The following is a 23844-nucleotide window of genomic DNA, read 5'->3' as shown; positions in this document are numbered from 1 at the left end:
AGGAGTCTAGGTCCTACTGTTTTTTAGCTTGACATGTGGCCAGAATAGAATGGGGGTTTTGACAGTAAGAAGGAAAGATAATAGATTTTAAGTAGTCAACTAACAGAATTTTCAATAGACTGGAAGGATGAGAAGGAGGTAGCCATGTGAAGAATAGGTGTACTGAGTTGGGGGGAAGGCTGAAAGGAACAGGTCTGGGAAAAAGGCAAGAGTTCAGTTTGGGACTCATTAAGTTTGAGATGGCTGTTGTGGTTTGGAGTTTTCAGGTTGATGTACCACTGAGCTCCAGGCTGGCATATGCAACTACTTACTCCTTGTGGTACCTCCAGGAATCCATAAAAAAGCTCTTATGGTTGGGAGGGAGAACTTAGAGATTTAACTCAAAGATGTAGAACACACACGCTTTTTAACTTAGATCATTTTTTATGGAATTTGCTAAAAATAGTAAAGTTTCCTGAATGAACTTCTTCCCTCTCTCTCTCCCTCTCTCACTCCCTCTCTCACTCCCTCTCTCCTCTCTTCCTTCCTTCCTTCCTTCCTTCCTTCCTTCCTTCCTTCCTTCCTTCCTTCCTTCCAGAACTATCTGATGAGCACTTACTCTAAGTAAAGCACTATCCTAAGTTCTGGAGATAATATATTAAGAACCAAACAGAGATCTCTGTCCTCATGTAGGGCATTTTAGTGGGATGAGACAGACAAGAAATAATATAAAAAGAAGCAAATTGTATAGGTCATGCTTTGCATAAGATTGAGAAAACATCATGGGTACTATTGTTATAGATTTTTATTGTGTTTTGTTTCTCCACTGATTGCCTCATTGACCACTCACATCAGTTGTGTGAGGCTGACTTCATTCCCCCATTGAACAGATGAGGAAACAGCTGCGAATGTGGGTAAGCAAGTTCAAATCTTTGCTCAGATGTCACCTCTTCCAGGAAGGCTTCCTGTTAAGTGTCTGTCTCACTCATGAGACAATGAGGTCCTTGTGGATAGGGACTGATTAGACGGAGTTTAATCAGTGGATCCCCTGACCCAGGACCTGGCATCTGGTCAGTACCCAATAAATGTACAATTGTTGAATAGAACTGGTTCAAGCTCATATACCTCACATTTAATTTTCTAAGCCAGGATTTGATTCCATCCAAGTGTGTTGAACTACAAGCCCGTGTTCTTCGTCGTGTGAGCAGTTGCCCGTGATACATCCATCTTGTACATTTAGATTTTATTTATTTATTCTTCCAGACTGCCCTGGATTGTTAATATAATATTACTATACGTCTAGATTTTAGATAATTGTGTTTTATTTAAAGATTTTATTTTTAAGTAATCTCTACACCCAACATGGGACTTGAACTTAAACCCTAAGATCAAGAGTTGCACGCTACGCCAACTGAGCCAGCCAGGTGCCCCGATAATTGTGTAACTGTGTTTTCTAAAGCAGATCCAGTTCCTTTTTTTTCTCTTAATATAGTTGATTCACTTCAGGGTAAAACAAGTTGGACTCTCCAAGGCAAATCATTCTGCACAAAAGTCATTCTCTCTGTGCCCATGAATTTCCTTTCATTCCCTTTAGTGAGCCAGCTTCCAGTGATCCAGGCCCTGAGGCCTGGGATGGAGACCTGAACTCTCTGCTCTTTTCTGAGGAGTTCATGATTAAATCACTTGATGACTCGCCATCAAAGGCTGTAAAGACATTAATTATTTAAATTAAGTGGGTGTTAAGAGAATCTGGAGTCAGTTTTTCTTTGCCTAGGGACATCAGCGAATCAGAGACTATTAGAGCTGGAAGGGGCCTTAGTCATCCCTGGTTCAGTCCCCCTCACTTCCCAGGAAGAGGAAATGGAGATTTAGAGTAGCACAGGCACTTGGCCAAGGCAAGCTGTTAGTGCCCCTGTCATCTGACTCCCACTCCAACACTCTTTCTACTCGGTCATGCTGATGCTCATGCCACACATTAAAAGGGATTCTCACCCAGTGGAAGGAATTGTGAATGGACTCTTCTTCTAGAGTAAGGAGGTTATTTATTACAATTTAACCAGGTATTTCAAATATAATAAGCCAAGTATAGTCAACCCCCAACCTGGTTGGAAATAGCATTCACGTTACCTGCCACCATTGTAGAAGACACGAAGAAAGCAAGCAGAATTTTTTTTTTTGGATTCCTAAAAAAATATGAATGATTCTAATAAGGAAGCTGTGGGAAGTAGCCAAGAGAACATAGACTCTGGAGTGAGGTGGCCTGGCTTTGAATCACAGCTTCATAACCTACTAGCTTTGTGAGCCTTTGCTAAGAACCTTCTGGAAGCTGTAGGAGACTATGGCAGGTGTAGGTTCATATACTTGAAAGATGTGAGAAGGGCTCACGGTGAGGGGGATGATGACTTGGTCTGGATCTCTAGAGTGTGAGTTCATTCCATGTGGTCTCTGTAGCTGAGTTTAGACTGTGATTATGATCATTTGGAGCAGTGTTGATGGACACAGCCCTTGGATGTGCTTGCCTGTAGTTGGCCTTAGATGTGAACACTTTCTTTTGCTTTCATACTATTTTACTGATATTCAATAAATCATTTGCAGTTTTTTTTTTCTGGAATAGGATCTTGTCTAAAAGAAAAGAAACACACACGTGTACTTCCATGCATGTGTGCACATATACACAACTGCCATATGATTAAGTGTTGAGTTCATGAAATACTTATTGTGCTTACTGTGCAAAAGCATTATTCTAGACCCTGGGGATGTGTTTTAATGGAATGATCAGGAAAAACAGGTGAAGAAGGGGAAGAGAAAATTTTTTTTTTATTGGTGTTCAATTTACTAACATACAGAATAACACCCAGTGCCCGTCACCCATTCACTCCCACCCCCCGCCCTCCTCCCCTTCTACCACCCCTAGTTCGTTTCCCAGAGTTAGCAGTCTTTACGTTCTGTCTCCCTTTCTGATATTTCCCACACATTTCTTCTCCCTTCCCTTATTTTCCCTTTCACTATTATTTATATTAGGGGAAGAGAAAATTAAGCAGAATGAATTGAAAGGTGCTCACTGGTGGGCCAGCCATTGGCTGGTCCTATGTATGCATTGTCTCACCAGATCTTCACAGCTGGCATATAGGGTAGGTACTACTATCACCTCCCTTTTACAGTGAAGAAACTGAGGCCCAGTAAGGGTTAGTAGCTTGCTGAGGATCACACAGTAAGCAGGTGGTAGAGCTTGGACTTCAGCTCAGTTGTGACTGGCTCCAGGGCCCAAGTTCTTAGCAATCTTTGGCAAGATTAAAAAGGCAGTATATTGGCTGCTCATGGGTAAAAGGCTTCTTTTTGGGGTAACAAGAATATTTTAAAATTAGACTATGGTGATGATTGTCCAACTCTGAATTAATACAAAAATAATTATATTGCATACTTTAAATGAGTGAATTGTATGATATGCATATTATTATTTCAAAGCCATTATTATAACAAGGCAGGTTAACTTCGTGATTAGTTCTGATTGAGAGCTTACTTTGTGTCGTGCACTAAGTGAAGAGTTTTATAAATACTACTTTATTAAATATCCTAACAGCCCTCTAAAGTAGGTGTACCATAATCCCCATTTTACAGATGAGAAAATCAAGGCTCAAGTAAACTAAGACACTTGCTTGAGATCTAATAAGCCTTGGAACCAGGACTCAACCCCATAATTATTTCACTCTATAGCTTGTGCTTTTTCTATCTCCCGAGAACTAGATAGAGATTGGTATTCTTTTTGGTATCACAGAAATATGGCTTCTGTTTTTTTTTTTAAGATTTTATTTATTTATTCATGAGAGACACACAGAGAGAGAGAGAGGCAGAGACACAGGCAGAGGGAGAAGCAGGCTCCACGCAGGGAGCCCGACGTGGGACTCGATCCCTGGTCTCCAGGATCACACCCTGGGCCGAAGGCAGTGCCAAACCGCTGAGCCACCCAGGCTGCCCGGCTTCAGTTTTTATTGGTCTTAGAATTTATCATCATTTCTACTACTAAAAGGTCATGGCATAAAACTTTGCAATGTTTCTGCCACATTACCACTCACATGCATTATTTGTTCATGTAGAAGAAGCTGGCACGAGTAGGAGTGTTCATCTAGCAGTTTAGTGATTAAAATTTAATATGTCAGGTATAAGCTGAAGATTGGCAAATGCTTCATGTCTGAGGAATTTAGAATGGGGAAAATGTATTAGCTAGCTCTTGCACTCACTTTCGGTAGTACTGAAGCATTTTATTTTAAATGTACTGCTCGTTTTGGGTGTTCTGTTTTGTTTCTCTTATGTAAACTTTCCCCATTTATGACACATAGCAGAATTTTTTTTCTAGAAATAGATAGCATTCATAAACTGTAACAGTTTCATCGGGGAGATTTTTCTGTGGCACTGCGACAGGCTGTCTTGGCAGAGATACTGGAATCCTATAAAATAGAGTTAATATTGATATACTTTAATCAAAAATTTCCGTTTAGAAGCAATAAAATTGTTCATTGTTAGGCAGGTTCAGTTCCCTCCTGCTCTAAACATCTTTAATCTTTGGAGTACGACACCATAACTATATATCTCCAGATTTTCCTTTCCCTAGTAGTGATAGAGAACTTTTTGTTTTAAAAAAACTTTTTTGAAGAATAACTGACAAATACAATTGTATACGATTAAAGTGAACAGTGATTACCAAGATCAAGATAATTAGCACATCAATCAGCCCACATAGTTAACATAGGTAACCTGTTTTTTTGTGTGTGTGGCAAAAATGCTGAAGACCCACTCTTAGCAACTTCCAAGTATATGATACTGAATCGTTAACTATTGTTACCATGCTGTGCGTTCCATCTTCAGAACTTTTCTATACCTCAAGATTTGTGTCCTTTGACCTGCATCACCCCATTTTTCCCATCCCCCTGCCCCTGGCACCTACCATTCTGTGAAATCTTTTTTTTTTTCAAAGGGGGCTTTTGAGGCTGGTGATGGCACTAGTTGCCCAGCCTTGCCTCATGGGGGTGGCATACAGTTGCTCTCAGTCCTCTCTGATAACTGATAACAAGATCATGGGGTTCATTTTGTGGCATGAGTCCCCAGAAAGCAAACCTTCATCTCTTTCTGCTCTGGCAGGAGGTAACTTCTTATGCTCCCCGGACTGCATCCTGCCCATTCCTGCTGTGCCCCATGCTCAGGCTGGTCCCACTAGCTGGGGTGGGTTACTTTCTCTCTCCACTCCATCTCTGCCTTTTTTTGAGGTCTAACCCATTTGTAGCAATCAGCATTCGTCTGAGGGCAACAAAAGGTGCTCTTGCTGTTTTAGGCAGGTGTTTTAATTAGGTGCTTACAAAAATCGCTGAGATGGGGGGGGGTTGCTGAAGGCTGGAACTCCTGGAAGGATACCCAGGATACCACCCCTGAGCTGGCCCACCAAAGGGAGCCACTGCTGCTTTCGCATTTAGGGAGGTGGGGAATCAGGAAGCTTCTGCTGGAACACGGGGCCTCCGGGCACTTAGCTAGTGTGGTAGTTCAGAAGGACTGCCACCACTGCCACCACACTTGTCTCTCAGCAGACACACAGCAAGCACCCGGACCCTGAAACATTGCTGTGGAGTACTCTACGCCTCCTCTGCTCTGCTTGCCAAGAATAAAGAAAACAGAACAACCGACGATATGGGAAGACGGCCTTTACCTCACTCGAGTCTTCCAAATATACATATAATATACAAATAAATGACTTAATATATGTATACACATATATACCCACACAAATACATGTACACATATATTCCCAATTTACAATATATTAAAATGCTAAAAATAGATATGCCTCACCTATTCATATAAAAATGTAGATAGCTTATGTTCCAGGCAGTGTTCTAAGCTTTTAGCTCTTGACATGTATTCACTCAGTTAACCCTTTGAAGTAGGTATAATTATTGCCCCCACCTTTTAGATGAGGAAACTGAGGCATGGAGAGATCAAAGTATCCTGCACAGATTGTAAGCATTTTCACCTACAAGACATATTTTGTGACTGCCCCCTCCCCCTCCGAAAGTTCTAGAATAATGTTTGGCCCAAATGTTTACTAGGTGTTTACTGAATTAGTTGCAAATAGATGTGTGTCATTGGTAAATTGTCTTCCCCTCCTTGGGCCTTAGTGTTCTTCTCTGAGAAAGGAGGGGTTAGACTCCATGATTCCCAAGTTGTTTCCAGCTTTATGTACTTGAGGACTCCCTGGCTGAGCTGTGAGGACTTCTGCAAGACGAGCTACCATTGTCATTCTCTCACTAAGCCCCAGGCTCTGTTCTAAGCACTTCATATGCTTTGTTTCATTTGAGACTCTCTGTAACCCTGTGAGGGCAGTTACAGTTGTTACACATTCCTGTATCATATGTGAGGAAATGGGTGCTCAGAAAGGGGAAGTGACCTGTCCCTGCTCACACCACAAGTGAGTGGCTTAGCTCAAGTGCCAAATCATGTCTATCTGAGCTCAGAGCCTGTGCTCTTAATAATCACTCAGAAAGTCTTCAGTTTCTCGAAGAGAATCACATCTGAGGCATGGTTTTGTCTTCTTCTCCACTTTCCTTCCCATACATTCTTTTTTCATCCTCACTCTTTATCTTTGTCACCATCATCCAAAAACACTGCAGGTGCCCTGGCTTATATCTTACGATTCTCACCCTTTTCTTGGTATTGAAGTGAAGAGTACTTTTGTTGGTATTGAATGCACTTGACATGTGTTGACAGCTGGGAGCTTTTTCCTTGCTGGGCTGGTTGTTAATAAACACTAATGAGCTGGTCCCTTCTCCCAGAGTGAAGACAGATACCACAGGACCTACTTCTAACAGCTGTCAAGAGAATAAAAACTAGAAAACATTGTGGTTTCCACACCATATTATCCCATTTTTTCCTTGTGTTTATTATCTAATAGTCTTCTTTTTATAAAACCCATCTATTTTTGTAATAAAATATCCTTACTTTTAAAAAAGATTACCATGTATCATTGTAATCTTAAAGATCCATGTTTATATGCATGAAATGAGATCTGAAAATACATGTTCAAAGGTATTATCCATGGCTATATGTAGGTAGTGCAGTTATGACTTTGTTTACTTGATTCTATTTTTCATATTTATATTCTCATTTTTTCTATCATGACTTGGTGTGGCTTCTGTAAGAGCAAAAGAATGATAAAAACGAAGTGTTGACTATGGTCTGTATTGGCATGTTCTTAAAGCTGAATCCATTCCATGTCTTTCATCTGTGCCTTGTCTCTGAGCTTGTCAGATATGACATTTTTCTGTGTCAGCTGCCCAGACAGAGCCAGGGTTATATGGCATGAGGGTCTCATCAGAAGCCCAACTAGAGCATTGACCAGACTGTCCATAGCATAGAACTTCCAGTGACCAGAACTCTGTAGGTTTGTGGCTGTTGACCTCCAGAATATATTTTCGTACATGGTTTCCTGTGCCTTATTTGATGTGGAAACAGCAAAACTGTACCTTTCTCAGATCTGGAACTCAAAGGGAACTTGAGAAGGTACATTATTTTATGTCACAGTTAAATAGTGTTCCCTATTGGGAGTAAAAAGTATTACTAATGTTTGACAAGACTTTAGAGTTTCTATGGCCCATTCATTCACTTGGAACATCTCATTTGACTTTCACAGTCTTCTAGATGGTTAGGACAGGGATTGTTATTTAATTTTACAGATGTAAAAACTGAGGTCCAGAGGGACTAGCTAGGAAGTGGCAAAGCCAAAACTTGAATCCACATTTCTCTACCACTTGATCAGTGTTTTTTTTTAATATTTTTTAATTTATTCATTCATGAGAGACACAGAGAGACAGAGAGAGAGAGGCAGAGACACAGGCAGAGGGAGAAGCAGGCTCCATGCAAGGAGCCTGATGCGGGACTCGATCTCGGGTTTCCAGGATCACGCCCTGGGCCGAAGGCAGGCGCCAAACCGCTGAGCCACCCAGGGATCCCCGAGTGTTTTCATTAGTTAAATGAGATGATACTAGATATTCAACAAACTATGGCTCCCTCTTCTCCTCTTCCTTTTCTTTACCATCGTCTTGTCTTCCTTCTTCCTTCTTCCCTCTTCCCCTTCTTCCTCCTTCTATTCAGTATCTTTGTGGGCATTTATATTTTATAGATTTTGAGATACTGAATATCCATTCCCAAGGGAGCCCTCATAATTCCCATGTGCTAGAACCCCCAGAAAAGGAAAGGTGACATCAAAGGCAAAAATCATCCCTCTCACGTCTCCTTTTCTGTCTTTCCTCCCTCCATCCTTCTTCCATTCTTTAGTTAATTCTATAAATGTTTATTTTAAACTCTCCTTCCCAAGATTCAGGGAGATGCAGACTTAGCCCTGGCAGATGGCCTGAGAGGCCAGCTTTCATAACCTGATCCTTCTCTTTTCTGCAGTGAAGGATAAATATTTCATGATCAGCATATTTTATCGATGGCCTAAGGCTTTCTGATTACTTTCCATCTGCGGGGCCTAGTTTATTTTGTTGCCTTGGCTTTTTACGAGGTTGCTTGTATGTAATGCATTCATGACAAATAACCAGTTGCTTTTGTTGCAACGAAACTCATCTTAGAGGGGCACGTTATGATATGGTTTCCCCCTACAACCATAATTTTAGATATTATAAAATACCATCTATAAGTACCACTCCAAGGAGCCTGGAGCCCCTTATGGTAGTGCCTAGCATGTGCCTCTGTAGATCATACTGTGTTATCCTTGTCAATATACTTGTCCACTCCCCTCCTCCTCTCTCTACTGTGTACTCCTTAGGGGTAGGACTGCATCTTAATCACTTTCATATCCTCAGGGGCTGATACATATTAAAAGTAAAATAACGATGAGAAAATAACATGGCCTGTGTACAAAGGATAATTTATAAGCTTCCAAAGCCTTCTGGAAATATCCCAAGGCTTGAGTTCTGCATCTGTTCAGCGGGTACAATAGTGATTTTACAGAGTAGCTCTCAGGGACTCTTGCTGTTTCCCCTCCAGCTTCTTCTTGGTCTCCATGGTCTCCTTCCTGTCCTTCAGAGCAGTACTTGCAGTGGCACATCCAGCCTCCTTCACACTTGGCTATGATGAACTTAAAATCCATTTGTAGATTGAAGGCCCATTTTATTTTATTTTTTTATTTTTTTTTGAAGGCCCATTTTAACTCTATATAGCCGCTTTCACATATTTTCATTGGTAAATTTGGAGTCCTAAGTAGATCTTAGAAGTTGTGTCTTTGTTCACATATTCTCTGAGCCCAACCCAATAAAACTGATTTATTAAAATATTTAAATCAGCTACCAGAAAGCATAATGAGGATAAACATCTTGGAGGCCCAAATCGATGATCTCATGCTCCCATTCCATCTGTGAAGACTGATTCTCCATCCGCCCCTACAAGTTTGAAAGTACAGAGGCCGTAAGACCCTAGTCAGCAGGAAATTACAAAACCTGGGCTCCTACAAGCAAAGCCCAACCTTTTCTTTAGAAGTTTACAGCACTGGACTTAAACGAATCCATATCGCAGGTATTGTGAGTGGTAGCCCTGGATTTTGAACACCACTGCTGCGGCAGGCATGCAGAATGGCCCTGGGTAAGTCACCAAACTTCTGCATGGCTTGGTAGAGTAATCGGACAAATGGGTAATCAGTCTTGAGTGCCTCTGTGGAGTTACAAGGGCAGCTTTCGGGTGCCTCTGGGTCTAGAATGTGCTCCGTTGGCTGGAGGGCGCTGTCACACACAGGGGAGGGATGTGTTTTAGGATGATGACTCAGTCACAGATCTTAGATTAGAGGCAAAGATTTGCCTTAGCTCCAGTTAACAAACATACAGGATTAGCATTCCCATGCTGTGTCACTCCCATTACTTCTGGAATCCTGCCTGTGATTGCCAACAGAAGCCAGCATAGTGTTTCCCCTTGATGTGTATGAAGCAAGCCATCTTGGTTTACACAATGGAAGGGAATTTGAGGAATTGAATGAAAATCACATATTCGTACAGCAACTCCTATTTACTTAAAGGAAGTTTACTTTTTGCAGGAAACTTGAAGTGAAACCTGATGAATTATTGGATAGAGGAAAAAGTCCTTTTGTAATGGAACTAATCATCTTCTAGCTCTTCTATAAATTTAGATTCTTTCATAAAATTTTTTTGTAGTCACACCAGCCTGTAATGTATTCTAAAGTATTTTTTTATTCTAAAGTATTAGAATGTAAAATCATGTGCTCTATTCTAAAAAGATGATGTCTTTTAAATATTTAGTAAATAAAAAACCCATATTTAGTTATTGTGATAGTAATTGCTCTTGTTTATGGGGTGCTTACTATTGGGCCTCTTGTTTATGGGGTGCTTACTATTGGACCCCACACGGTGCTAACTGCTTAATATGCTCAAACTTATTGGATCTTCACTATTTGATAGATGTCATGAAGGTGAACTAGAGTCCTTTATACTGTATAGAGTTTGGAGCTGGAGTCATGAAGCTGGGAGGGACCATAAGGGTTCAGAGGGGGACTATGTGGCCCAGAAAGGGAAAGCAGTTTTCCTTGAGTCACTCAGCAAGTTAGTGGGAAGGCCAGGATTACAATTTCGGCCTCTTGGTTCCCTGTGCCCTGCCTCTTCCCCATACCGCCCTGTCTCTTCTGCATGGGGCACCTCACGATCTATGCAGGCCAGATAGTGGCAGTTGCAGGTTAAAGAATGAATGAATCACCAACAGATTTTATTTTTTAAAGTGTCCAGCAACCTGAGGCACCTGGGTGCCTCAGTCAGTTAAGTGCCTGCCTTCGGCTCAGGTCATGATCTCAGGGACCTGGGTTCAAGCACTATATCAGGCTCTGTACTCAGTGGGGAGTCTGCTTCTCTGTCTCTCTCCCTCTGCCCTTCTGCCTCACCCTAAAATAAATAAATAAATCTTTAGAAACAGAAAAGTGTCCGGCAGCCCTGAGTCCAGTGCCTTTTGTACCTGAGACTTGTTTAGTATGGCCAGATAGGGAATCCCACTGGAAAACAATGTTGATATTAATAATGTAAATGATGAAACTTGGTAAAACGCGGTAAAGAATCGGAGTTTAAAATGGGAAAAAGTCGAAAAAAAAATGAGAATCATACAGGACATAGTAGCATGCTCAATATAATTTAAACCAGGGTTGGACAAACTTTTTCCTTTTTCTGTAAAGGACTACATAACATATTTGAGGCTTTTGTGGGCCATACAGTCTCTGTTGCAACTATTGAACTCTGCCATCGTAGTATGACAAAAGCCATAGATCATGCAGAAACACACAGCCTTGTCTGTGTTACAGTAAAACTTTATTTACAAAACAGGTGGCAGCTGGATTTGGTTTCGGAGCTGTAATTTTCTGGCCTCTGAATTAAACAATCATACAAGGAATGTGAGTTGGTGTGCTTATGTGCACTTTGGAGTGCGCATTCTCCTTTTGTCAGGCAGGCAGGAAATGGCCAAGCTCAATTTAGGGTTAAGCAGTCCAATGTTGCCCAATGTCCCTGGTTACCCTTGGGTATGCCAAAGACCACATTTCTCAGAGGGTATTCCTTACTAATAGCCCGCCTATTAAGTTTCACTGTTCTTTTTGGAAACCCAGTGTAAGAAGTATTTTGAGCAGTGAAGTCACATCAGCTAATATGTATCTCAAATGTAATGACGAGAAGCCCTAGTCTTGGCCTCACCAGATACCAGGCCCTCTGAACTTAACCCCCTGCCCCCCACGTTGTTCTTCCCATTTGGTCAAAGGCATTTCTGAATAACGATAATGATAGTTGATCATGGTGGTTGATATTTATTGAGGACCTTCCATGTGTTAGGCAATTTACCTGACATTAATACATTTTTTTCCTAAAGCTCTCATTTATCCATTTATTTCTCAGAAGCCTGCCTTTGGGAATGTGGCCCCTGGCCAGACCTTGAGTTGTGAGGTTTGTTCTCAGTACCTCTTCTTCCTCCTTTATAAACCCTCTACCTGCTGGTGGCCAGTGGCCACTTCACTTTTCAGCCAGGTCCTGTGTTTAGAATGTTTCTTTCAATTCACAGACCTCAGGAAAGGTCCTCAAAAACTGATATTAATGCATTTTTCATCGTCAAATACTTACCATGACTCTATGAGGCAGATACTACCATTTCTTCCATCTCTAGCTGGGAAACTGAGGCTCAGAGAGGTTTAGTGACTTGCCCAAGGTCAAACAGCAAAAAGTGGCTGAGGCAGATGGAAAGCCCAGGCTGGGTGATGATAAAGTCTATGCTCTTTACCACTGTGCTGCACTCCTGTCCCGGTCCCCGGTTCTCAAGGGATCCTCATCTTCCTCTGAATCTGGGTCTGAGAATAGTTTCTCACTTCTTCCTGTCCCATGCTCTTGACTCTTTCCACCTGGACTGCTGCAGTGGCTCCCAACTGGCCTCAGCACTATTAGGATGTATTTCATAAGTTGCCTATGATCTATTTCAGAACATTCTTATCACCCCAGAAAGAAGCCCCAACCCTTCAGCTATCATGCCTCTATCCCCCTGTCCATGCTCCCTCCAGCCCTAAGCAAATCACCAATCTTCTTGCTATCTCTACAGATTTCCCTGTTCTGGAATCATAGAGAATGTGGACTTTTGTGGCTGGCTTCTATCACTTAGCATAATGATTTTGAGGTTCCTGATGTTTTCAAGGCTCATTCCTATTATAGTATATTTCAGGATCTCGTCCTTTTTATGGCTGAATAATATTCCACTGTATGGACAGACTATATTTGTTTATCCCTTCATCCACCAATAGACATTTGGGTTATTTCTACCTCTTGGATATCATGAGCTTATTGGCCTCTTAAATGTATTCTGGACAGGACTCTGGTTAATTTTCCTAATGTGTAGCTCTTGTCATGTCAATGCTCTGATTGAAAGTTGTCACTGATTTCCAGTGCTCTTGGACATTGTTTAAACTCCTCTGAGTCTGGACTTTGTTATGGGAAGATGTGACACGGAGTGGGTTCTTATGCTGGGGGAAGGATGGCAAGGGAGCTTTGCTTTCCTGCACATGGAGCCTTCCCATGATGGTGCAGCCTATGTGAGCTCTCCCTCCCTTGTCATCAGCCAAAGCTCTCACCTCTGTTACTGCCCATTTGGTCCTCAGCATGTGGGGCTGCACACTGGGAGGGAGGTGTGCTTCCCTCTGTATCTCATTTGCTTGGCTGGACTGGGAATGCTTTGAGGTCAGGAATCAAGTGTAAATAATAATCCTGATTGCAAGTATAATAATAATACTTATCATCTGTTTGAGGCATTGTTATGGTCCTCTAAGGGTCGTTTGGTTGATTAACTAACCAGGCAAGTCTTCAGGATAAGGACTATTATTCCAATTTCATAGAGGAGGAAATAGACTACGAGCATCTAAGTAAGTTGTATTTGATGACTTAGTAGGTAAATGACAGGACTCCGGTCCATCGGACTCCAGAGTTTGTCATTCCACAATGCCATGCTGACAAGAAGGTCTTTTCTCTTCCTGCTCCTCCTCCTCCTCCTCCTTGCCTTCTTTCTCCTCTTCCACCATCATGCATCACTCCCATTTTGCAGATGAGGAAATTAAGGCCCAGACAAGCTAAGTGTTTTCTTCAGGGTTACATTCTTGGTAAATGATGAAGCAGGGACTTTAAAATTAGAACTTCTGTCTCTAAGCACATTTCTACTCTCCCCGACTGTACCATGGTATTAGTGTATGTTGGAGCCTTGGCAAGCTGTTTGATGATGATAATTATCATGTTATAAAACAGTAGGGAGGAGAAGATGCACATACATAAACAAGTAGGGGAACTATAAGATACTATATTGTGAGGATTATAAATGCCATAGAAATTTTAGAAAAGTTATGAAGCTTTGTGGATGAGGGTATATTGATGTTAGGCATGAATTTAGTAAGGCAGAGAGGAGAGAGGCGGTGGGGGGTGGGTGGGGGGAAGAGATTGACATCTTCCTCTGGGGCCATTCTCCAGGCCAGTCCTCCACGTTGACCCAAATTCTCTAAGGGTTTGGGCACTGGTCTCACCACCACTGGGACAGCTGTTAAGAAAGAAATAAGTAGTTGCATAATATGGAAATGGGCGTGTGGCTCTATAATATGCTTATATTTCTCAAAGGGACAGGCCAAGGACATTATACATTTGGACGAGGTCCGTCAGTATCACTTGAAGTTCTATTTTAAATAAGTTTGTTGTGGTGAATGTAGCAACACCATTTTAAGTGACTGTAATTTGTGGGAGAGTTCACAAAAGCAACCAGCTACGCACCGAAGTATGAGTCACGCACAGACGTAGAGCAATGCTTGTGGCAGTAACAAGTCAGCCCTCTTAGTAAGGGCAGCAGCCTGAAGGAAGGGCCACGGCCTGTGTAGGTTCTCCCCTTTCCTCGTTTTGAATCTGTGCCATGAAATATGGAAGCAAAACAGCACATGAGCCTGAACTCTTGAATTGATCCAAGTTCAGAATAGGCCAGCATGATAAGGAAATATGGATAGTCCTGTAGGATGCCTTGGCTACGTGCTCCCACGAAGTCCCCAAGAAGCCATAGGAAGGAAAACAGCCCATGACAGATGCCTGGGCCTCTAACAGGGTGAGCCTGGGCTGGGTTGGAAGCCTACCGTTGCTTTGGGCCCTGTTTTGCATTCCTCTGAAAAGCCTTTCTGTGTCCTCAGAACAAAACCTGACTCGATTTTGATCAATCTGTCCTTTCCTAGGTACTTAACTTCTATTCCAGAGTACTGTTTTCTCCTCATCTTCTGAAACTGTTCTAAGTATAGTGTCACAGAGTTGTTTCAGGGACATGTCTGGTGGTCTGCTCAGATATAAGCTGATTTTTTAAATCTGCAATTAATTTCATTTACTACAGTTTTAAAGGGAATAGATTACGGCCTTAATGTATTTTTTCCGTTGCAGAAGTATTTTATATTTATTCTGAAGGTTTTATACTTCCTTGAGTTCTATTTTTTATTCCTCAAGCATAATAGTTCTTTCAGTTCTCTTGAAAGGCAAGATAATACCCAACCCGTTGAATATTCTTTGGCAAAATTGTAAACCTGTTTCTCACCTAAAAATATGATACTGTGTCTGATTAAAACCCACAAATAATAGCACGTGTTCAAAACTAATGCTGTAGTTGGAAGAGCAGTAAAATAAATCGCACCAGTTTGTAGGTGTTTGCAGCAGACTATTCAATAGCTTTTGGCTTCAAGGATGATTAAAAAGTACATTTATTGATTTCTAACCAAACCACTATATTAATAATCTCTGGAGGCATAGTGGACTATTGGCTTCTTGTCAGAATAGCTTTGAGAAGAATGTAGCCTTTGGTTCTTCTCAGCAGAGGTCAGAGTTGGGTCCCTGAGTCCATTGCATTTATGGCTTAGCAGCTAAGTTTCCCCAATCTCGGTGGATTTCTGCAGTTTGAAGGGACATGAGTCATATTTGGGGACCGGACAGACTCAGGGCATCTCAACCTTATAAAAGATTGCTCATCTTGCTCAATCTTTGGTTTGGATGCTAAGGCACAGCTGCTACCTTTCTTGGCTCATGGTATTGTGGGAAAAGAGTAAAGGATGAATGGTATCGAGTCCCTTTCCCTTGGGCCGGCCAAGGAGGGTGGCTCACATATAAAGTCAGTGATGCCCGTTTCCCCTTTGGCAGATGAGAGATCACATCCCTGCACCTCTGAGCTTTTACTTTTCTTATTCTTTTTTTTTTCTAGAGAGGGACAGAGTTGGGGGAGGGGCAGAGGGTGAGGAAGAGAGATTCTTAAGCAGGCTCCACGCCCAGCATGGGCTCCATCTCACCACCTTGAGGTCATGACCCCCAGCCGAAATCAAGAGTCGAACACTTAACTGACTGAGCCACCCAGGTGCCCCTGAGCTTTTACTCTTCTAGAAAGTGGGAATTACGAAATTCACCTTTCTTGGCTAGTGGATGGATCCTATTGTTTGCAGGTGTTCATACTTTTCAAAGGGAAAAAAAAATCTTCCATTCCTCTTCCTGGTAATAGAGCTTCCCTGAGGGATCTACAACTTAGCTTTCTAGGTAGTCTGCCTTCCTTGCAGTGGCCACCTTTTGGGGTTTGGTCTGCGCATCACATTCCTAGTGTTGTTTATTGTCAGTGCCGCTCAGAGCCTCTCACTCTTCTGATCTGCCTGTTGTCCCCCCTTCTCCCCCTTCCTCCTTCTTTCCTGTCCTTCTCTCCTTCCTGTCTTTGGTCACTCCCTCTTACTCCCTTCTTCCGTCTCTCCATTCCTCTCTCTGCTAGGTGCTAGGGTGTCCTTACTGAGGTACCTATTGGTAGTTTTTCCTTACCTCCTTAATCTTCTGCTTGTGTGTCCTTAGTACATGGCCTAATGTGGTGAACCAAGCTGGGGCCATCTGCTCTGCAGATCCTGCTCATACCCAGTCTTTGTGTGTCACACTATGCATGTCATGATGGCTTCCAGCCCCAAAGAAGTAGTTTTGCCTCGCTGCTGGTTGGTGTGTGTGTGTGTGTGTGTGTGTGTGTGTGTGTGTATGCTTGCTTGCTTTCCCCACTAAGGGGCTGGTTGACCTACATGGCTGTTGGATTATTCTGGGAACATGGATGGCCCAGAGTGTGAGGCGGGTCAGTTGCTGCCAGTACTTTGGGTTATGGTTCTGGGCTCGTTAGACTTACTCATTTTGGAGTAAGCTGTTATTTTCATGACCAGAGGTCTTCCAGTATAGCAGTTTTCACACATTTTTTGTATTTTGCTCTGTATTCTTTTAACAGGACTTTTTTGAATCCTCACGGAAAAATCTTATACAAAGTCCATTATGTCCAACAGGTCACCCTGGGGCTGCTGTGTTTGAAGTGTGGGTGGAAAATTCAGTTCCTGTCCTCCTCCTTCCCCAGCCCAGGGGCCCGCTGAGGGATTCCATGGCAGAATGCTCTGGGTCTTTGGAGCAGAGTTTGATATATTCCTGGACTGGTCCCCTTTCTTTTCAATCCATAGGGGAGATCCAGAGAGCGGGGCAGGGGAGAGGGCATGGTACAGAAAGACTTAAGGGCAGAAAGTCGAAGTGCCAGGAACCAAAAAGATAACCCTTGTTCCTACTTTTATGTCAGTATTCTACTAGCCAGGTGGCCAGCCTTGGGACACAGGATATAGAATTATTATTTCGGAGACAGAAAAGGTCCTCTCCACTACTATCCCCACCCACCAAAGCCCCAGACAGATTGAGCTATGGACAGCAACTTGACAGGTTACCATGCCTTTGCTAGAGATTAGTTAAGGAAGATTTGTGCTTATCTTTTTTTTTTTTTTTTTTTTTTTTTAAAAATGTTTATTTATTTATGATAGTCACAGAGAGAGAGAGAGAGAGAGAGAGAGAGGCAGAGACATAGGCAGAGGGAGAAGCAGGCTCCATGCACCGGGAGCCCGACGTGGGATTCGATCCCGGGTCTCCAGGATCGCGCCCTGGGCCAAAGGCAGGCGTCAAACCGCTGCGCCACCCAGGGATCCCGATTTGTGCTTATCTTATGAGGATGTTATTTCCTGTATTTATTCTAAGAAGAGAAGCTGGGTCATTCAGACCCAGGAAAGCATATTTACTCAATACATCCGGCTCTGTTTTTCTAAGGCCAGGGCTAGGACGGGCTGTGCTCGCAGACAAGAGTTGCCAGAGTTAGCAAGGTAGGGAGCCGAGATGAGACCACCAGTTGTAGCCTTGGGGGGGCACAAAGAAAGTGGTTCCCCCATCTACTACTGACAGGTACAGAGCAGAGCTGTCAGGAAAGGGATCCTGGGGCAGAGACCTCATTGACACGGAGGTGAAGGATGGCTCTGTGCTCTGTTCAGACTCTTCTTTCTCTCGCCTTTTCCCCTGAGCTCTGCTAGTTGTGGTTATATAGTGGGCTTCCTGCAGCAGCCCCCAGCTAGCCGTCCTCACTGTCCCTGCACTGTTGCAGACCCTCCTGTCCCTCACCTGAACTACCAGGAGAATGCAGCACTCATCTTTCTGTCCCCAAACTTTTTGTTTGTTTCTCAATGTTTATGATGAAATGTACATATACAGAAGCCTACATGTACCATATGCATGAAGGTTAAAAATAATTAAAATAAAAAAATGAACCCCCACCTGTCTACTGTATAGCCTGGACAATTGAATAATACCGCCTATACTTTAGAAGTCTGTCTCTGACAGCCTTGTTAAATTTGTTTAATAAAAATATAATGATTTATAAGATTCTTTTATTCTATAGAATTAATCAGAGTATTAGCAAATAATGATGGTTTTATTTCTTCTTTTCCCTTGTTTGGCCATACTGCACCAGTTAAGCCCTGCAGTGCAATGTTGAGTTAAGGTGGCACCAGCCCAAGAGTGTATCATGAACATTCCTCTTTTGTTCCTGATTTCAAAAGGAATTCTTATAATATTTTACCACTGAGTTATCATGCCTCCAAAATATTTTGTATGGATAGCTTTTATCAGGTAGCTAGTAGATTTCATTGTGGATGGATGTTGATTTTTATCGAATGCATTTTTCTGTACCTTTTGCGATGTTCATATAGCATAGTTTTTTCTTTCTCCTTTAATCCTTTGAAGCAATGCAGTGCTTTACACTCACAGAATTTTTAATGTTAAAACAAACTTAAATTCTTGGAATTAACCCAACATGGTCATAATTGATTTTCTTTTGTAGACATGGTTAGATTTCATTTGCTGGTATTTTGCTGGGCATTTTTACATTTATTTTCACAAGTTAGGTTAGTGTGCCTTTTGTCTTTCTCTATTATTCTTGACTATTTTTGGTACCAAGGTGAAAATAGCCTCATAAAATGCGTTGGGAAATATTCCTTTATTCTGTTCTCTAGAAGTGTTTGTGTAAGATTGGAATTATCTGTTTCTTGAATGGTTAGTCGATCTTGCTTATAAATAAACCCTCTTGGATCTGGCATTTGTTTAATATGATGCTTTAAATTTTTAAAATGGTTATAGGGCCATTCTTGGGTCAATTAAAAAATTTATGGTTTTCTGGTAATTTGCATATTTCATTGAAATTTCTGAACTTATGAGTATAAAGTTGCTTATAACATTATCTGATCTTTTCTCCTCTGCTGATCTATAGTTTAAACCCCTTTTAATTCTTAGTATTATTTATTTGCCACTCTGCTTTCAGTTCTTTCTATTCCTTTTTGTTTCAAAGCCCATATAGTCTTGCTCTGCATTAAAAAAAAATCTGTTTTCCTATTCATTACTTGGCTTTCCAGTCATGCTGGATTATTGCCTTTCTCCTGATGGATGCATAATTTTCTTAAGCAGTGCCTTCATTTATGGCCTTCTCACCATTTCGATCGCTCTTTCCTACATGTTCTTCCTTTGAGCTACTCATTTCTCAAGGCTCATCTCAAATTCCACCTGTTTTATGAAGCTTTCTCCTATTTTCCCTCAAACAGGATGAGTATCTCCTCCTCCTGTGTTAACCGCATATTCCCCCAACTGCTCCATACCAGGTCTCACGTTCCATTTTATATTTAATGAATTGTTCACATGTGTGCAAGCTCCTGCAGGTCATGAACCTCTGGAAGGTGAGATTCTGGGTTATTCATGCCCACATTCTAAGATCCTAGCGGAGAACAACTCAAGAGTCTAAGTTCTATCGAGCTGAATTAAACTGAGTGGAATTGAACAGGTATTCATCCTGTGGCAAAATGTAAAGTTAAAGAAGTGAATTGTAGGCCACACATTGTGATCTTGGCTAATGTGAAGATGTCCTTACCTCTGAAACCTCCCCTTTCCTCAACTGGCTGAAGTCTGAAAGTCCAACATTTGAATCTCATTCGTCTGTATGTGCTTCCTGCTTACTAAAAATGCTCCCTGGTCTAAGGAAGCCATGGCAGGCATTGACCCCACACCTCTCACCATTTTCCCTGCTTCCTAACAAGTGAGTGGATTTACTAGATCCTTTCCTGAGAGCAATACCGAGGAGACATGGACAAGGAGCTTCTCTTTGAGGGAACAAGGATGCAGAAAAGGATGGCTAGGCATACTCATAGTTGTTACGCTTTATCTAATATCTGCTATATTCCAAGTATTATGCCGGGTTGTATGCAATCTTTGTACCAATTCAAACAGGTAGGTACTATTATCATCTCTACTTTTACAGACAAAGAAGCTGAAATTCAGAGAGAGTAAGCGATTTCCTCAGTGATGTATTGGCCACCTGTTATGTGGGTAGCCTCTGCCTGCCTCCCATTATCCCATGGTCAGTTTTTCAGGTATTTTAGTGGTCACATGTGACCTCCTGTCTGCTGACTGTTCTTGGAGACTGCTAGATGAGGTAAGAATGTGTGCCGCTGCTTCGGTGGCTTCCTGCCCCAATAGCATCTCTGCCTACTTACCGACTCAGAGCTTCTGGGTTTCAGAAGGGTCTGGAGCTTCCTTCGAAACAAACATCGCTGCCTTGTCACGTCATTCCCACCTCATCTACAGGCTGTCCCTGAAACCTTAATGTACAACCTTTGAATTTTGGAATCAACAGCTTCCTTGATCAGAGGGAAGGGGGACAGCTGCTTCCAAGTAAGCTGGGAACTAACTCAGAGGTGCAACCAAAGACTGAATGTTTCGGTACTGTGTATATTTGGAGGCAATTTGGGGTTTACTGTTTCCAGGTAGTTGTCTGCTGGCTGGGAGAGCACGTTTTCCTCCCCTTACCCCACCAACCTACAGATTGAATTCAGGAGCTTCCAGATCAAGAGGCTTACAGGTCATCTGGGCCAAACCCATCATTGTGCAGATGAGGAGCCAGAGGAACAGAGAGGGGCAGAGTCTCACCCAGAGACACATAGAGTGGAAGTCAAGTCTGCATTAAGACTCGGGGCTTTTGATGGAATGTCCTAGATTGGGAAACTTTATTGCAGGCTACCCTTTTTTAAAAAAATAAGATTTTATTTATTTGAGAGAGGGAGAGAGAGATAGTGAGAGAGCAGAGCAGGAGGGAAGGGCAGAGAGAGGAGCAGGCTCCCCACTGAGCAGGGAGCCAGACACAGGGCTCGATCTTGGGACCCTAGGGTCATGACCCGAGCCGAAGACAGATGCTTCACTGACTGAGCCCCTCAGGCACCCCTGAACTATCCTTTCTTATCACTTATCTCTGTAAGGGAACATGCTTTTTATTTTCAGTCAGGCTGTAAAGTGCCTTGAAGACAGAAAGCACATTTTCTAATTGATTTTGGGCTCCCTACCATGACTCGCACATAGCTGGCTCTCAGTGGGGAGTTGGTGGCTTGATTGGGTCAGCCTTCTCCTCTTCTGACTCTTATCCCACAGGACTCCTGGTTTCTCTGTATGGCATTGCCCTCAGCAGATGTAGCCCTCTGCCATGTGTAGATCCTCTCACCCGGAGGTGGCCCCTCAGCAAACTGAACCTCTGTTAGCTCCAGTTTCAGGAAATACATTCCAAATTTTGTTTCTAATTCATGCAGATCTGTTAAAATGGTCCCTCACTACATACACACCATGTGTGGTATGTTTGTTTTTTTTTCCACCTAACTCTAGAGCTATATGGTGATTCTTCACACAGCACTAGTAAGTAATATGTATAATTGTGTTCACCATGTCCATAAGATGCAGAATAATTTGCTTATGAATCTTGGTTTTCTGGGTCCTATTACTTTAAGAAAGGAACCTTCCCTTGGGATGTTATTCCTTTTTGACAAAATGTTTTATTTATTTATTTGAGAGAAAGAGCGCACAGGAGTACAAGCAGGAGGAGTAACAGAGGAGGGAGAGAATCTCAAGCAGACTCTGTGCTGCAGCCTGATGCAGCGCTCAGTCTCATGACCCTGAGATCAAGACCTGAGCTTAAATTCCAGAGTCAGATGTTTTAAAAAAATAAAAAGTTTTATTTATTTATTTATTTATTTATTTATTTATTTATTTATTTGACAGAGAGAGAGCGAATGTGCGAGCATGAGAGTGCACACCAGTGGGGGGGAAAGGGAGAGAGAGAGAGAGAGAGAGAGAGAGAGACTCTGCAAGCGGACTCCCTGATGAGCCCCCAACATGGGGGCTCAGTCTCAGGACCCCAAGATCCTGACTTGAGCTGAAACCAAGAATCAGCTGCTTAACTAACTGAGCCACCCAGGTGCCCCAAGATATTATTCTTAACTGTAAGCAAACAAATAGACACTATAGAGGGCTTGTATGAGAGACAACCTTATTTTTGAATGGGAGATCAGATTTCCTCCTTTTTTTCTTCATCTAGATTTTTATATTACTCTGAGGTGTTACTCCGGCATCCTCTACCAAGCAGAATGATTTTGGTCATTTCATCTTTCCCAACCTCAGTCTCTTCGTCCATTGAGAGAGATAAAAATGTTGGGAGGATTCAATGTGGTAATGTCTGTCAAGGCCATTGGACATGGTGTATATAGAGTCCTCTGGGCAGTAGCAACGTGATTGCTCATTATTGGCAATCATAGAATATAATAAAATTTAGTTGTACAGGATTATTGTAAGAGCAAAGCCACTGTTGTGCTCCCACACATCCCCTAAGCCCAGAGTCCTGAGTGATACCCAGTATGTGTATCTTGGCTCCATGGAAACCTAATAGGCTGAGGCCACTGACACTTCCTGCAGTCTGAGGGCATTAATTGTCCTGGGCCAGAAGAGGAGGTTAGAAAGGTAACTCCAGTCCCCTAGGTGATTCTGGGATCACACCTTCTGTTAACATCCAAGTTATAGCTGTCCAAGTACCGTGGGAAGTCCAGAGCCCCCTTCAATATCTTTGAGAGCCCCCTTGCTTCCTGGTGGAGGAGGGAGCTTATATTTTTCTTGAGGCAGTTCCAGCTGCCACTTGTTTTTCCACTGTCTAGCTCTCCTAGCCAGAGCAGATGGTTAAAAGTATCCATGAGCATCTTGGAATGCAGCTGTCCGAAAGTTGTGGGCACATGCGGGGCAGTAAGTTGGAATTACCAAGGGACAGCTTTGGAGACGAGCGATCCCATGGATGTGTACTCTGGGGTATAATTGTGACGACAGCTATCCTCAGCCCACTGGAGCCATATCTCCTACCTGGTGTGATGCAAAAGGCCCACTGGCCCATTGATTTTACATCTCTGTCCATAGGGATGATTTTGCTTGTGGTTGGTTCTGGTAAATAGTACTCCACAGGTGTTTGCGGCATGCTCCAGTGCTCATCTCTGGAAGACTTTATTATTTTTGTCCCTGCCGATCACTCCAAGCTCCTTTGCTTGCTGGTGGGTGTTCCATTTTTAGTCTTGGTAAGGGTTGTGCAGCAGATTTTGTTATTAGGAGATTTTGTTATAGATTTGAAATGTGTTTTACTGGTGTAGACAAGGCTTTATCAAGTAATACTGCCTTATCCGAAGATCAGTAACTCATCAGAGGGGAGAAAACCAAACCCACCTAGTTAATTTTCAGCAGATATCTTCAGCGAACACGGAAAGGTTGTGCAGATTGCTGTGAGTAGGTCAAACATCAATATGTGGTGCTGAGGATTGGTCTCTCTGGTGGGGCTCTTGGGTTTCTTGCAGAGTCTAGGAGCTCGGTGGATCTTCCTCTGCTCTGTGCCTCCCAGATACTTTTGCAGAGTTTTAGTTGGGAAATACTGACTTCTGAATGGACATATCTAATTGCCAAGTTGCTTTCTCTGTTCGCTTTGATCCTGGGAGGCAGGTGCCTTTTGTCGAGGATTGGTGCAGCGAAAAGCTCCAGCTAGATCCAAGACCCAGGAAAAGCAGTGGTCACAGACAACGGGATGCAGTTGTCAGTTTGGTCACAGTGGAAGGGCTGTTGTCTGGAAGTGGCTGGCTTCTGTCTGTGCATC

The 23844-nt window shown here is 42.6% G+C and overlaps 1 protein-coding gene across 4 annotated transcripts in view; it reads left to right on the top strand.

The window, feature by feature from the left end:
• The window catches only part of FGF13 (fibroblast growth factor 13), a 523263-nt gene that overhangs the window by 100408 nt on the left and 399011 nt on the right, over positions 1–23844 (top strand). The gene's annotated exons all lie outside the window — the stretch shown is intronic.

This window comes from Canis lupus, chromosome X (genome assembly GCF_011100685.1).
Source record: "Canis lupus familiaris isolate Mischka breed German Shepherd chromosome X, alternate assembly UU_Cfam_GSD_1.0, whole genome shotgun sequence".
Lineage (NCBI taxonomy): Eukaryota > Metazoa > Chordata > Mammalia > Carnivora > Canidae > Canis > Canis lupus.
This window is presented reverse-complemented; position numbering and strand designations above follow the sequence as displayed.